Source organism: Lissotriton vulgaris, chromosome 10, assembly GCF_964263255.1.
Source record: "Lissotriton vulgaris chromosome 10, aLisVul1.2, whole genome shotgun sequence".
In the NCBI taxonomy this organism is placed as follows: Eukaryota; Metazoa; Chordata; class Amphibia; order Caudata; family Salamandridae; genus Lissotriton; species Lissotriton vulgaris.
In genome coordinates, this window is record NC_141698.1 from 1,037,514,834 (window position 1) to 1,037,530,504 (window position 15,671).

Here is a 15,671-nt window from a genome sequence, read left to right on the forward strand (position 1 = left end):
TAATGCACTGCTTGAAAAGGAGATAGAGTAAATTAAGCAGCCTAAAAGACGAGTTGCGTGTTTTGCTGATGGTGCTTTTCAGGAAGTCATCATTGTTCCAATTAATTCAGTTAATACAGGACCCTACGGTATATATTAGTCCCACTTGTTTGTGGGTGAAATGAGTAAATATGAAGATTTGAAGCACGAGTATACAAAACATTATCGAGTTGTGTGCAGAGTATTATTTTTACACCGCAAATGTAACCTTTATTTCACAGTTACTTTTAGCACCGAAACTCATGCCGCTCAAAGTATTATACAGTTCTACGTATCTATAAACCAGCATGCTCAATCTTTATTTTGCTGGAAACAAACGTGAAAGGTTAAAAGCAACAGCAAACCAACCTCCTGCTCTCCCAGTCGTTCCGTAAACCACATCAAACTTAAACGACATTATGCACGCCTCACCAAATACCTTTAGGGTGCGGTGCGCGTTAGCGATTTCTAGTCTATGGCGTAATTCTTTATAACATATACTACGAAATGAAAACCGTTACCCATAATCAGCAAAATTGCCAACATACCCTTCCTCTCGACGATGCTCACAGTTCGGTTAAAAATGAGAATTAAATCTGCTTCACGGGCTGCTTACCTATATAGCATGGTACTCCTTAATTTGGTTTCAGAGACTGCCCGATAACCGCAGTATTTTGCAAAAAAATATATAAGGTTGAGCTTTCAGTATTTTATTTTATACCCGATCATGTATTCTTTAATATAATGTAAATTTAAAGGAAAAGGCCCCATGAACGACGTGGGTTACTGAGTCGATGAGTTTTTTAATCTCCCACAAACGTGAAAGGTTAAAAGCAACAGCAAACCAACCTCCTGCTCTCCCAGTCGTTCCGTAAACCACATCAAACTTAAACGACATTATGCACGCCTCACCAAATACCTTTAGGGTGCGGTGCGCGTTAGCGATTTCTAGTCTATGGCGTAATTCTTTATAACATATACTACGAAATGAAAACCGTTACCCATAATCAGCAAAATTGCCAACATACCCTTCCTCTCGACGATGCTCACAGTTCGGTTAAAAATGAGAATTAAATCTGCTTCACGGGCTGCTTACCTATATAGCATGGTACTCCTTAATTTGGTTTCAGAGACTGCCCGATAACCGCAGTATTTTGCAAAAAAATATATAAGGTTGAGCTTTCAGTATTTTATTTTATACCCGATCATGTATTCTTTAATATAATGTAAATTTAAAGGAAAAGGCCCCATGAACGACGTGGGTTACTGAGTCGATGAGTTTTTTAATCTCCCACTAACATACATTGCCAAAACAGCCGATTTCAAAGAAAACGTTGAAACCGAATCCCACTAAAAAGGGGAAAAGTTAGTATGCGATAACGCTGAGAACTCTCCATCAACGGAAAAGCATGAAAAGGCGTATCACGGATAGGATATACATTTAACAAATGTCGTGAAGCGCGAGTTATAATCACGAGTTAGCAAGGCTGTCTTTTTCTATTCTGTGAAACGCAACGAGTGGTTGCATCACCGCTTTCAGCATCTGTGCCTCTTTTCTTTCACTGACAGGCTTTGTCAAGCTCGAGAGAAAACCAGTTAGCACTGCGAACTGTCCCAGTGTCCTTGACTTTACGAGAAGTAAAACAAGGGCAGAAATGGCTACAAGGAGGGGGCGGGAAGGGAGGGAACAGACGCCCACCACTAGAAAAGGGGCGGGACAGAAACGCCCACGGATCGCATCAAGCCGGGGAAAAGAGTAATTGACACACATCTCTTCCAATGGCTAGCCTCCATTTACGAAGCTAGCCAATAGAAGAGAGAGGCGGGTTAAAGCCCCACACTGTTGAAGTCATGAAATCTTCGCAGTGGGACGGTAGCCTCGACCTAAAAACCTGATTGAAAATGGCCTGATTGATTGGCCTTGCCAATGCTTTTTTGGCTTAGGAAGCTGCTGCAAATGCTCATGCATCCACAGCGCCCATCCTGGAATGGGATTAAACAAAATATTACATATTTATCTAAAGATGGCTGCCATGGATGCTCATACACACATGGCAGCCATCTTTGAGATCACAATGAACCTTCAGGAGGCATCCATCTTCATGTCAGGCTGATATTATCTGGGACTAATCAAATTAAAACTAGGCCGGCAGGTGAGTCCTGACAACCAGGTACTTAGCCCGGGAGGAGGCCGAGCTACATAAAGACAGTGTTAGGAAACACGTATTACTTAAAACCTGTCTACAAATGGAACCATACTTGTCATGGCCCATGACTGGCTATGAACGTTATCTATTAACAAGGTTCCGTTTTGATTTATTTATTTCATCATTTACTGGCGGTACCGAGTGGGGCCCATCGAGGTCAAGTGTTGCCAGCTTGCGGCTGCGACGGAAAGTCTCCGCAAGATCGGGCGCACTTTTTATTTATTTGTCCTTATTACATAGTACCCCGGAGGCTATACTTAAAACCACGCCTCAAAGAACTGAAATTTGCACAGATTAAACCAGCACTTTACTACCTTCAACTCCTGAACTGTGACTGCACTTTATTTGTATGCAGTTTTCTGAAATTAGCAATTACATTCAGGAAAAGTATGGAGGGATAATTATGCCGCTGTTGTTAGGTATATTTTTAATTTTTTGGCTGTAACTATTTATATTCTTAAAGTGTTTATTCTGCCTGTTACTCTTGTTTTATATTGTCTATGTAACCTCTCGTCTCACAAATGAAATGGATCACTTGTTTTTAACTGTATGTTTATGAATTGTGCTTTTATGATTGTAATGCTAACAATCGAATAAAGTCATTTGAACTTGAACTTGAGTCCTGACTAATCATACAAATGAAGCCTATTGGAGTCAAAGAAACAAAAAGTATTGCTCTCTTACCAGTGCATAAAAGAGCTCAAGAAATTAATATCTGTTGATTGTGTGAACTTTTTTGATGTAAAATAGTCTCATTTGCATTGCCTTGAAGGTAGTACTTAAACAGTTGAACGACACACTAAACAACCAATGCCAGAAGGTGAGAGTAATATACCCCAGGGAATTAGTCAAAGCCGCCTCTCTGTGCATGTAAAGTATTGTAACCAATACATCTGCAGGCAGATGCAGTATCATGCCAGAACTAAATAAAAGCCTGGGAAGTATTTAGCACATGCAATGATGTCACAGGGCATACAATCATAGAAAGTGAGGTCAGAGCCGTGACATGCCCCTCACTTTAATGAGAATAGATCTATTTTAACCCCTTCATAGCGCGCGTCGGACAACGCCCGTCGCAAGTGCTACCTCGGTCGTGCTGCGAATTTCGTTGTAAAACCAAGAATGAAGAACGTTAAAGGCATATTTGTGGTAGAGGTTTTTCCAAACCCCTGCTCTGAGTCTTAAAACTGACCCATTGAGCTGAAGAAACAATGTTTTTGCCACACAACTCAAAGTTACTTTACCGACCTTAGAAGGATGAAGGCTTAAGAGGACGCACTGTTAACACCGATTCCTGCAATACTCTTTGAATGGCAGACATATTCATCCTGATCTAAGAGCTGCACCTTTTCACAAACAATGCCTGCTTTGCATGCAGGGTACCCACCAGATGCCAGAGGGTGCCACCGTATGCCAGGGACCCTTTGTTATGCCAGTCATGCGCAGATGAAACCATTGTTGGTTATTTTATTCCAAGCAGGCTAAGTTTATTTCACATGAGCAAACCAGATGCCTGTCCGTCTGTGCCTCCTTACGTCAGGGGTGTCCACCCGATTACAGAAGAAGCCAACAATTCCCATTGTGTGGAAATCCAGATGAAAATGGTGGCATGTCTATGATTGCTGCATGCCAGTGATGCTCCACAATATTCTGCGGCATTCCCTTGTAAGGATGTTCTCTTTATGCCAGGGGCAGGCGCGCAACACCCATTGGGCTCACCGGGCTTCAGCCCCCCCCCCCGCCCCCCCCCCCCCGTCGCCTCCTCTGCCCGGGCTAAGATGACACGCACTGAAATGGTGCAGGAAGGCTGCGCATCCGATCCGAGAAGGTGATTGTTTTAATGATTTCTGAGAGGCCCAGCAGCCCGAGCCAGACAGCGAGCCTCTGAAAAGTTTCAGCGAGTGAACCGAAGCCCCCTGCCCTGACCTCTTGTGTTTCCTTTAGAGTGGCGCAGAGGTGAAATCCTTGCCTGAAGGCAGGGATTTTACCTAAGCACTTGATGGGTTGTGAGCATGGGGTGTGAAGATGTGCACAGCAGGGGGAAGGCATGGCCAGTTAAGGTGATGCTTTTCCTTTGTAAAGGAATTTCTGCTGGCATCTTATCACAGGGTGTGCTGTCTGTGCACTTGTATAGATGTGTATTCCATACAAGTGCACAGACAGCAAACCCTGGGCTATGGCGCCAGCAGGAATTAATTTACAAAGGAAAAGCTTCACCCGCACTGGCCATCCCTTTCCCCCTGCTGTCTGTGCATTTGACCCACATTGATCTACACAGTGAGACCTTCGGGAGGAGCTGGATGCCAGGACACAGTGCTGCTGATCAGCCAGACTCCACAGTATAGTATCAGAAGAGCAGGCAGCAGTTTTTTTGTGTAAGTTCCAGTAACTTTAATGCATTTTTCAGCACAGCATTACCTACTGCCTGCATATCTAGGTTACTGTGAATGTTGTTCTTGACTTACATACATAGAAACGTCAAAGAGGACAGTCCCCTCCAAATATGCAAATGTAGTGTAAGTTTGTAGTGTTTATTTTTTTTTCGGGGTGCTAGTGGGTAATTTTAGAGTAAAGGGTGGGTGTGGGTTTTAGGGTGCCAGTGAGTAATTTTATGGTTCAGGGTGGGTTACGGATTGGGGTGCCAGCGGGTAATTTTAGGGTTCTGAGCGGGTATGGGTTTTGGGATTCCAGGGGGCAATTTTAGGGTTCAGGGTAGGTATGGGTTTTGGGGTGCCAGGGGACATTTTAGGGTTCAGCGTGGGTATGTGTTTTGGTGTGCCAGGGGTAATTTTAGGGTTCAGGGCAGGTGTGGGTTTTGGGGTGTCAGGGGGCAATTTTAGGGTTCAGGGTGGGTATGGGTTATGGGGTGCCAGCGGGGAATTTGTGGTTCAGGGTGGGTATGGGTTATGGGGTGCCGGGGGGGGGGGAATTTATGGTTCAGCATGGGTATGGGGTTTGGGGTGCCAGGGGTAATTTTAAGGTACAGGGTAGGTGTGGGTTTTGGGGTGCCATGGGATTAATTTTAGGGTTCAGCGCGGGTATGTGTTTTATAGTGCCAGGGGTAATTTTAGGGTTTAGGGCAGGTGTGGGTTTGGGATGTCAGGGGGCTATTTTAGGGTTAATGGTGGGTATGGGTTATGGGGTGCCAGATGGGAATTTATGGTTCAGCATGGGTATGGGTATGGGTTTTGGGGTGCCTGGGGCAATTTTAAGGTTCAGGGTGGGTTTGGGTTTTGGGGGCAAGGGGGAATTTATGGTTCAGCATGGGTATGGTTTCTGGGGTGCCAGGGGTAATTTAAGGTTCAGGGCGGGTATGGGTTTTGGGGCTCCAGGGGGGTGATTTTAGGGTTCAGGGTGGTATTGGGTTTTGGGGTGCCAGGGGGTAATTTTAGGGTGTGGGGTGGGTATGGGTTTTGGGGTGCCAGGGAGGGATAATTTTAGGGATAGGATGGGTATGGGTTTTGGGGTGCCAGGGGTAATTATAGATTTCAGGTCGGGTATGGGTTTTAGGGTGTGAGGGGGTTAATTTTAGGGTTCAGCGTGGGTATGTGTTTTGGTGTGCCAGGGGTAATTTTAAGATTCAGGGTGAGTATGGGTTTTGGGGGGCAATGCATCAAGCTAACAAAAATGTGTGCTTTAATTGTTGTCCAGTTTCAAATGCAGAATTCACCACATTTTTTTCTCAGCTTGACCTGAGCATTAACCGATCCTGATTATCTGCCATTTTAGCTCCGCCCCATTGATTTACATTAGCCACGCCCCTTGATCTGCCATGTTAGCCCCCCCCGAAATTAAGACCTAGTTGCGCCCCAGGGGTGTCCACAAAATGGCAGGAATGCCACCAGATGTCGTAAGTGTCTTTACAGAGACCAGTAACGTTGGTTTATGTCTAACCCTGGGCGGGTAACTCCGCTCCGCCAGCGGAGTTTTCGGAGAGTTGCCTACTCCGCACTCCATGGAGAACGCGGAGTAGGCAAAAAACTCCGCCTCCATGGCGGAGAGGAGTTAGCCGCTCCCTCCCCCCTCCCAAAGTCTTTAAAAATGTAAAAGAAGCTGCTCTATGTCCTGCTCCTCGTGTCCTTCTGTAATCAAGAAAACACTACTTTGTACATCTCACACGCGTGCGCACACACATCAGACGTACAACGTAGTGCTTTTTAATTACAGAAGGGGCCGCAAGGACCAAGGAGCAGGAAGGAGAGCGGTCAGGCAGGGGAGGCGGCAGACAACAGGTAAGTGGCTTCTTTTACATTTTTAAAGTCTTTGGGAGGGGGGAGTAGCGTAGCGTATTTCCACAGAGTTTTTTTAAACTCCATGGATATACACGTAGAGGCACTACACCCAGGGTTATTTATGTCATGAGTGTTTGCTAAATGTCCATGGTAGCCACTTTCTGCATAGCTTCTGCAAGGGATGTTCATTTTATGTCAAACAGTTCCAGTACATGTCAGGGACAGAAAGCATGCTAGGAATTACAACATCATTTCATGGAGGCCCACGAGGAGCTATAGGAATTCCCATATTATGTCAGGTGATCACATAATGTCAGGTGTGGCTGCCATATGCTAGAGATTCCCTCGATATGCATTGAATGACTTCCAGATGTCAGGGACGTGTACACTATCTGGCCACCATATAGCACGGCTGGCCATCAGTAATCAGGGCTAGCCATCTATTTCAGAATGTCTACCTTCTTCATAGGATACCCACCATACATGAAAGGCGGCCTGATGGTGCCTTAAGATGCCACAGATGAGCAAAGACGTCAGAGATGCCCACCTTGTGCCAAGGATACTCAACTCCCACAAGTTATACCCACCTGACACCAAGGGAGGCGATCCTGTGAGTTGGGTGCCTGTCAGATGCTAGAAAAGACTTCCGGGCTGCAAGGATGATAACCCTATGTTAATGGTGGTCATTAGAGAAGGCTTCCATGGGAGACCACCATCATGCCAGGAGTAGCCACCACATCCTCATAATGGCCGCCATGATGCTAAGGATGGCAAAATCATGCATTTTAGACATGCCCACCATCATGTCATACCTACTCTACACCACGCACACAGAGTGCCACACAAGCTCACACACACACACAGATGCATGAATGCACACACATCCACAGCCTGATTTGTCGAATCTTTGGCTCCATAGTGACAGCAGCTAGTTGCGCAAAAGAAAAAGTCCTTACTCATGATCCCACAGTCACTAATGCCAAGAGTCAAGCCCTCTCTTCCCTTGTTATGTATGGCCTATTGTAGTTTTCCTTATGTTAGCCTAACTGTACAAATTGTAGGCTTAATTTTCCTTTGCACATGTTACTGTATAAACACGCTTGCCTTTGTACCACATTGTACTTTCACACAGAACCTGCATGTGCTTTCGTGTTCTGTTATTTTCCTGGGATTTAGTCTAAACAGAACAGACAAGGTCAAGCAACAATGTACCTTGTTATTCTTTCTGGTAAGGCACTAGCACCTAGACATAACACAAGAATGCAGCTGTTGTTTATGAGCACACATGTATTGTCATATGGATGAGCACAGTAGTCCAATTAACACACGTGGAGCGAGAATTCTGAGACAAGATCGCTGCATCAGCTGAGATGTAGAATGTTCATCTGTGTACGCTAAGATATGGGGTCCACCACTAATCCCAGAGATCTTTGCTATATAACAATTTAGCATCATTAGGAAGAGGGGGCTTAGGTTCCTCTGTCTTGTACCATGAGAGGACTTTTTATGATATATGGTTTATCAGCCATGTTAACTGTATTTTTAGTATGCTAATTTTGGCACAAATATTGTATTTTTTAGCATGATAGTTTAAATATATATTCTTTGTGTCTCTAGTTTATTTTATTGTGGACAAGTACGAATGAGAGAGCGAAAGGGTGTGTCCTTTTACCTCGATCCCTGAGAGGGTTGAGAGTATTGTGTTCAGGGGTGCCAATTCACATGTCTCCCTGGTAAGGCTAGGAGAGAAAGTGAGGCACTATAGCTAGTCGGACTTGGGGTCACAGATTCTGCAGTGGAATGGTGACTCAATCCCTACCTGCCGATGGTCTATGATCCCAGGCATAGCTCTGTTCCAGAGTAGAATCCCTGCAACACCCCTGTTCTTGATCCTATATTTAACAAGGTTCCAGTTTGTATTGTCGATAAAGTAATATTCTACTCCTGGTAGGAGCGCTGGTTAATGTGTGCTCCCACTCCCCCTTAAGTGTGTCTCCACTCGGGCTGGAGTGTTGTGTAGTGTTTTAATTTCACTTTTGCTCTGTCTTAATGACACTTTTAATTTCCTTGTACGCACTTATTGCTGGGAGGTGGCTGGCTACCTTACTATATCTTTTTGCTTGGGTTTTTCTGTTTTTATTTCCTTGTAGCACCCCAGTGTAGCACCTCCGTGCTGGAGTTGCCTGGCTCCCCCACATTTTCTTACAGCAGCTCTCTCCCTGGACCTGAACTCATCGAATACCGAGTGCAGGGCGCAGCGAGTCGTCTCGTTCCATGCCCGCTACATCGGATTGGCCTGGAGGCGGTCTTCTTCTCCATGCCCATGACGCGGATGCGCGCAGCTGGCCCGCAAAATTCGCCCCAAAGGCAAGCCCGTCTGCACCCGTCCATGGCAGGCTGGGGCCAGCAGCCAGAACCCCTTCCTGTTTCAGGAGTGACCAGCCCCTGAGGTACTCGGTGGAACGTTTAAAAGAACTGGAACCACCGCTCCTAGAATCATGCCGCCACACTCTATCTACAGAGGCAGGCACATTGTGTTGCACCTACTGCCCATCGACTGTATTGAAGGTGGGTCCATGGAAAGAGCACAAATTAAAGTTCCTACTTATTAATTGTAGGTCACTCAGTAAACATAAAATTTAAGGGGCAGATGTATCAAGATACCATTTTGCACTTCTCAAATAGCGATTGTTAAGGAATCGCTATTTGAGAAGTGCAAAATGGTATGTATGTAGAATTTTGCTATTTATTAGCGATTCCTTAAAATTCCTTAATTGCGATTAGCAAATTGCTAATCGCAATTAAGGAATAATTTCCCATTAATTTCTATGGGCCAGGAGGCCCATAGGAAGGAATGGGAAGTTATTCTCAATTTGCGATTAGCAATTAGCTAATCGCAAATTGAGAATAATTTCAAGGGTGCAAGGGTGTCTTAAGGACACCCTGCTGCACCCCTGAAATTGATATGTGTACGCATATGGCGCACATACATGCCCTAAGGGCATGTATGAGCGTCATATGGCACCTTTAGAGTTTTAAAAAAGTGCTTTTTGAAAAGAATTCGCCAAGTACCACCAACTACAAGTTGATGGTAATTTGCGAATTCTTAGTCAAAAATCGCAACACTGAAGTGCTTAATACATTTCAAATCACAAATCGCATTTTGCTATTTCTTAAAAGCCTCGCAATATTAAGGAATCGCTAAATTTGCGATTCCTTAATTTTGCGAGGCTTTTTGCTTGATACATTCCAAATCCCGTTTTTTTTGTCGCAAACGCTGCTATTTTCCGAATCGCAGCGTTTGCGACAAAAAAAACGAATGATACATCTGCCCCTAAATCCATGACTGTATTGCAGATAAACAACCTGAAACCATGTTTCTCACGGAAACATGGCTGAAAGAGGCTTCCACCCCCGAGATACTACAAGCTCTTCCTCAGCATTATGGCATCCCATTAAACGCGGAGGAGGGATAGCCATTATTTACCAACTATCCCTAAAATGTACCATGAAAATGGTCAGTATAGATAACAGTGAAGCAGCCTTCTTTACTATAACGGCCGCTAACGATCAGGCGGTCAATGGCTTCCTGATCTACCGACCCCCAGGCTCGGGCACCAATTTTATTTCGAGCCAGTGGTGCAACAAGAGCTACCCCACAATAATTTGACTGTTCTGGGCAACTTGAATTCACATTTTGATGCCCATAATAGCAATGAAGTGTAATTCCTATATCAGGAATACGCCGCCCTTCAGCTGGAGCTTAAATCCACTCACCCCGGACGAAGAAGGCAGTTATTCATTTGGATATCCCGCTTGACAACTCGGAAATAGCGTGCCAGAGCAGGAGTTTGTCTCGTTTTTTATATATCAGCCCCTCTGTATTAGTCTGGATATTCTACCTGACTGTTCGCAAAGAGCGTGTCAGAACAGAAGACTGTTTGCTCTACTAAATCGGCCCATCTGTAGCTGTAATTCATGTTTATACATCCCATGGAAATTATTTCAACTTGTTCGAAAATTCTTCAAGCACGGAGGGTATTAACCCATGTGATCCTTTTCTGGGGGCCTTTTACTACCGACTGATTGTACCTGGATTTATACTTGCTCCATCTGATATCTTTGAGCATTCCGCTTTCTGGTATATCTACACGCACCTAGAGACTTTCTATTTCAGCGCGCCCATTGAATCTGTACGTGGGTTTTCCTAAAAGAAACGTCACTCTTTGCAGTCTACTGCCCAGCAAAATTGAAATGAAAATGTAACATACCTTCACCTGCGCCCTGATGAAGGAATATTGAATACTGGCGCTTTCCCTCTGTTTTTTGGTCTTTAATGTTTTCACAGTTTTTTGTTTTGATATATATGATGATGGCTGTATGTGTGTGTGCCTGAAAGTATGAGTGGTCTTTGTATATATTGTTTTATTGCTTTTGGTGCTCGGCTAATGTTGTTATGTATCCTATTGACTTTGGAAATAATTCTATTTGAAGAAAATGAAATGAAAAAAATTATTTTTATGAATGCTTTTTTAGCAAGAAATATATGAAAATAAAATAAAATGATTTGATACCCTATAACGTTTCTGTGGACAATTGTCAAAATGTCTTTGAACGCTTTAGTCTTTTGAGTTATGGGAACTTCCCTCTCATGTTTTGCTGTAAATCCACTCACCCTACACATCAACTGGGCCACATATTAGATCCCATTATTTCCAACTGTCTAGAGTTAGAGGTTAATGCCCCGATCGCAGTCCCTTGGTCCGATCACTATCTTGTGGTGTTCACTATTTTACTAGCTAAACCCCCTCCCACAGCTAGAATCAAGCCAATTACTCCAGGCATGAAATGGAGCAGATTCAACACTGAGAGCTTCACCCAAGCTCTTCAGCAGAATCGTCCTCAATTGGGAGAGGATATTAATGCTGCTTACACAGCAGTGGACAAGTGGATTGTTGAAACACTGGATGCAGTTGCTCCATGGATTACTAATATCCCTCAGAGACGAACCAAATCGGCGCCATGGTTCAATGAAGATCTGAATATAGTAAAAAAATCCTGCAAGCGCTTACAGTGCCAATGGAGGAAAGATTTCTCCGATTGCAATACGGCTGCCTACAAGTCAGAACTAAAGAACTACTATTCTCTTATTAAGAAACCCGCGCTGCTTACTATAATGATAGAATAGAGCAGGCGGACAACTCCTCCAAATACCTGTTTGCCATCCTTAACCCCATGGCTGCTAGGCGTTTTCCCGTCCTGCGCTGGGTTTTATTGTTTTACATTATTTTATGACGAGCTGGCCTTGTCATCCGCGCACGGCAGGTAAGCGCCATGACGAGCCCAGCTCGTCATTAGCCTCGAAGGGGTTAAAGACTTGTCTTTCCTAGCGAGAACTATGGCTTTTGCCATTAGTTCTCCAGAGTCATGCCGACTTCTTTGCTACAAAGATCTCCAAAATATATGATTCCTTTCCAGATGAGGTCCGTAACATCACATTTTCTCAATCCGTGAGAATCCCTGTGTTTGAGGCCAATTCCCTCTTGGAGTTCTCCCCCCTTCATTGGAAGATTTAAAAGGTGTAGCTCTAAGTATCAAATCTGGTTCCCCAGTGGAGCCAGCCATGCCTAAAATCATTAGGGGAGGTTTAGGCTCCGGGGGATTCTCCGCTTTGTTTTGGGAAAAGTCAAGTTGGTGCTCTAGTTTTTTTCTGCTGACACGCACTCATTATCGGCTTTATATCACCCCGATGACGCGGCCACGCTGTGGCACTTTTCTCCCGCTCTGATTCTGGTCAGAAGCGAGAGTTTCTTTTAAAATATTGTTGTGACTGTGTTTTTAAAACTGCTCAATATTTTCGCATCCTATTCCTTAATCATTGTTGGGGGTACTTTGAGCTGGTTGAAAGGCTCCGGGGGAATTTCTGCTTTGTTTTGGGGAAAGTCAAGTTGGTGCTCTAGTTTTTCTCTGCTGACGTGCACTCATGCATGCATTATCCGCTTTAAAACATGCCGTTGACGCTTCCGCGCAGCAGACGCGCACTGCAGGTGTGCGCAGCGGGTGTGTGCAGCGGGCGCGCCAAAGGCAAGCCCGTCTGCGCCCGTCCACGCCAGGACAGGGCTAGGGGCTAGTACCCCTGCCCGACTCTCTTCAGACAAGTATGGCTATGATAGGGATCAGCTCTTCAGAATTAAAGGTGAGAATAGGAGTGAGTGTGCACATAGTTTGTCTTTAGAGGAGGAGAATACATGTTGCCCTGTGTGGAACTGCAACTTAAAGCCCTCCCTTGTTACTCCCCCTTTGACTAGCGGTAAGGGTAAAACAAAATCCATTTCCATGTTATTACTTAACTGTCGTTCACTTCTAAAACATTCCAGTCAAATTCACCTTCTTCTCAAAGAAAGGAGCCCTGATGCCCTTTTCCTGACAAAAACTTGGACCAACAAGGATTCTGATGCTGACATAGTTCAAGCTCTTCCTTCTAATTATGCTATTTTTAGACAAGACCGTGCCAATGGCCGTGGCGGGGGAATTGCTATTATTTATAAAGATGTTTATAGATGTAGAGCCACTAGTTGCCATTTATCTGATTGTGAGAGTCTCTCATTTTACATCAGCTTCTCTCCGACCTGTACTTTCTCAGGGATTCTTATATATCGTCACCCGGGAGCGCTGTGTACCTTTTGTAAAGATCTCCCAGATGTAGCTACCAATGGGGCGAGTCTTTCCTCTAATTTTTCCATCTTGGGTGATCTGAATTTACGTTTTGATGATGGTGGCGCTTCTCCTGTGCAGGACCTCATTGAATGTTTAGAAACGTTTCAATTTAAAAGAATAGTGACCGGCCCTACTCATAACTTCAGACATTTGCTGGATCCTCTACTAATAAATTTTGGCTGAGTCGATTGCGGTGCCTTGGTCTCATAATTTTTTACTATCTTTTATTTGGACCCCGCAAGAGTCATTACAGCCATTTGTCAAGACAAAAAAATGTGGCCGTATAGGGTCTAAACTTTCAGTGGAAAGCTGGGTGACTATTCTTGCAGATTCCATTCCTATTCCCCATTCTGATCCCTTGATGGCGAATAGGAATTGTAATAATTGGCTGGAGTCTACCCTTGACATAGTTCTCCCTAAGAAGGAATTATGCCATTGAGTAGGTTCGAATAAGAAAGTTTGGTATACTCATTCTCCGAGACAGCTTAAACAATCCTGTAAACAATCTGAAAGGAAATGGAGGAAGGATTTTTCGGAAATAAGTAAGGGCAAATATAGAGAAGCTATCAAGCTCTATAAAAAGGAAATCAAAGCTGCCCAAGCTAGCTACTATCATGGAAAAATCACCTCAGCATCTAATTCCCCTCGTGAGATTTTTAATATTTTGAAAGCTCTTCTTACCCCCTCCCCCCCCCTAGCCCCTCTATGGATGGTGAGAATGCTCTAAAGTGTTGTGAGGAGATAGCAAACTTTTTTTCTACCAAAGTTCATAACATCTACTCTAGTTTCCATCTACTCTAGTTTCAGACATAAATCTCCCATTGCATCTACAACAAGATTTGCTGGAAGAATTTCCTCCCATCACCCTCTCCTTACTGCATGATTTTCTGAAGAGGTTAAAATTAGGATCTCCGGCAGATCCTGCCCCCGGCTATCCTTAATTTGGTCTCAGAAACAATTTGCCCAGTTATGCTGGACGTAATAAATACTTCCCTTTTAACGGGTCAGGTTCCCCCACCTTGGAAACAAGCAAGAGTTAAAGCCCTCTTGAAAAAGAGCAATTTAGATCCAGAGGATTGGGCCAGTTATCATGCCATCTCTTTACTGCCAGGAATTAGTAAAATAACAGAAAAATATGTGAATTCCTTATTGGCAGTCCATCTTGAGGAAAATAACTATCTCCATCCCATTCAGACCAGATTTAGGCGTCATCAAAGCGAAACAAAAGGGGATGATGGACGGAGCGTTTGAGCAAATCAAATACTCACCCCCAGTCAACTGATCTGGGTTAAATCCATCACCATTCTTTAGCTCACTCAGCCACCCCAGTTCAGACATGGCCATATGCAAATCAGTCTGACCCTGTGCCTCATGGGAACAGTCGAGCCCGAACTGCCAAGCCATGTCTTCCCTGGACCGGAAACAAGCATCCTGGGACCGGTTTCGGATTCATAATCCTCATCAGCCAGGCTATCTTGAATCCAGTGGCCAAGTGAGCAAAGGACTCACGTCTGAGCATACCCTGCCAACTTAGGGCGAACAAAGCGAAAATAAGGGGATGATGGACGGAGCGTTTGAGCAAATCAAATACTCACCCCCGGTCAACTGATCTGGGTTAAATCCATCACCATTCTTTAGCTCACTCAGCCACCCCAGTTCAGACATGGCCATATGCAAATCAGTCTGACCCTGTGCCTCATGGGAACAGTCCAGCCCGAACTGCCCAGCCATGTCTTCCCTTGATTTTCTGAAGAGGTTAAAATTAGGATCTCCGGCAGATCCTGCCCCCGGCTATCCTTAATTTGGTCTCAGAAACAATTTGCCCAGTTATGCAGGACGTAATAAATACTTCCCTTTTAACGGGTCAGGTTCCCCCACCTTGGAAACAAGCAAGAGTTAAAGCCCTCTTGAAAAAGAGCAATTTAGATCCAGAGGATTGGGCCAATTATCATCCCATCTCTTTACTGCCAGGAATTAGTAAAATAACAGAAAAATATGTGAATTCCTTATTGGCAGTCCATCTTGAGGAAAATAACTATCTCCATCCCATTCAGACCAGATTTAGGCGTCATCAAAGCGAAACAAAAGGGGATGATGGACGGAGCGTTTGAGCAAATCAAATACTCACCCCCAGTCAACTGATCTGGGTTAAATCCATCACCATTCTTTAGCTCACTCAGCCACTCCAGTTCAGACATGGCCATATGTAAATCAGTCTGACCCTGTGCCTCATGGGAACAGTGCAGCCCTAACCGCCAAGCCATGTCTTCCCTGGACTGGAAACAAGCATCCTGGGACCGGTTTCGGATTCATAATCCTCATCAGCCAGGCTATCTTGAATCCAGTGGCCAACTGAGCAAGGGACTCACGTCTGAGCATACCCTGCCAAGTTAGGGTGAACAAAGTGAAACAAAGCAAAAGGAGATGATGGACGGAGCGTTTGAGCACATCAAGGCACGGAGACCGCTCTTCTTGCTGTGGTAGAAGAATCAAGAAA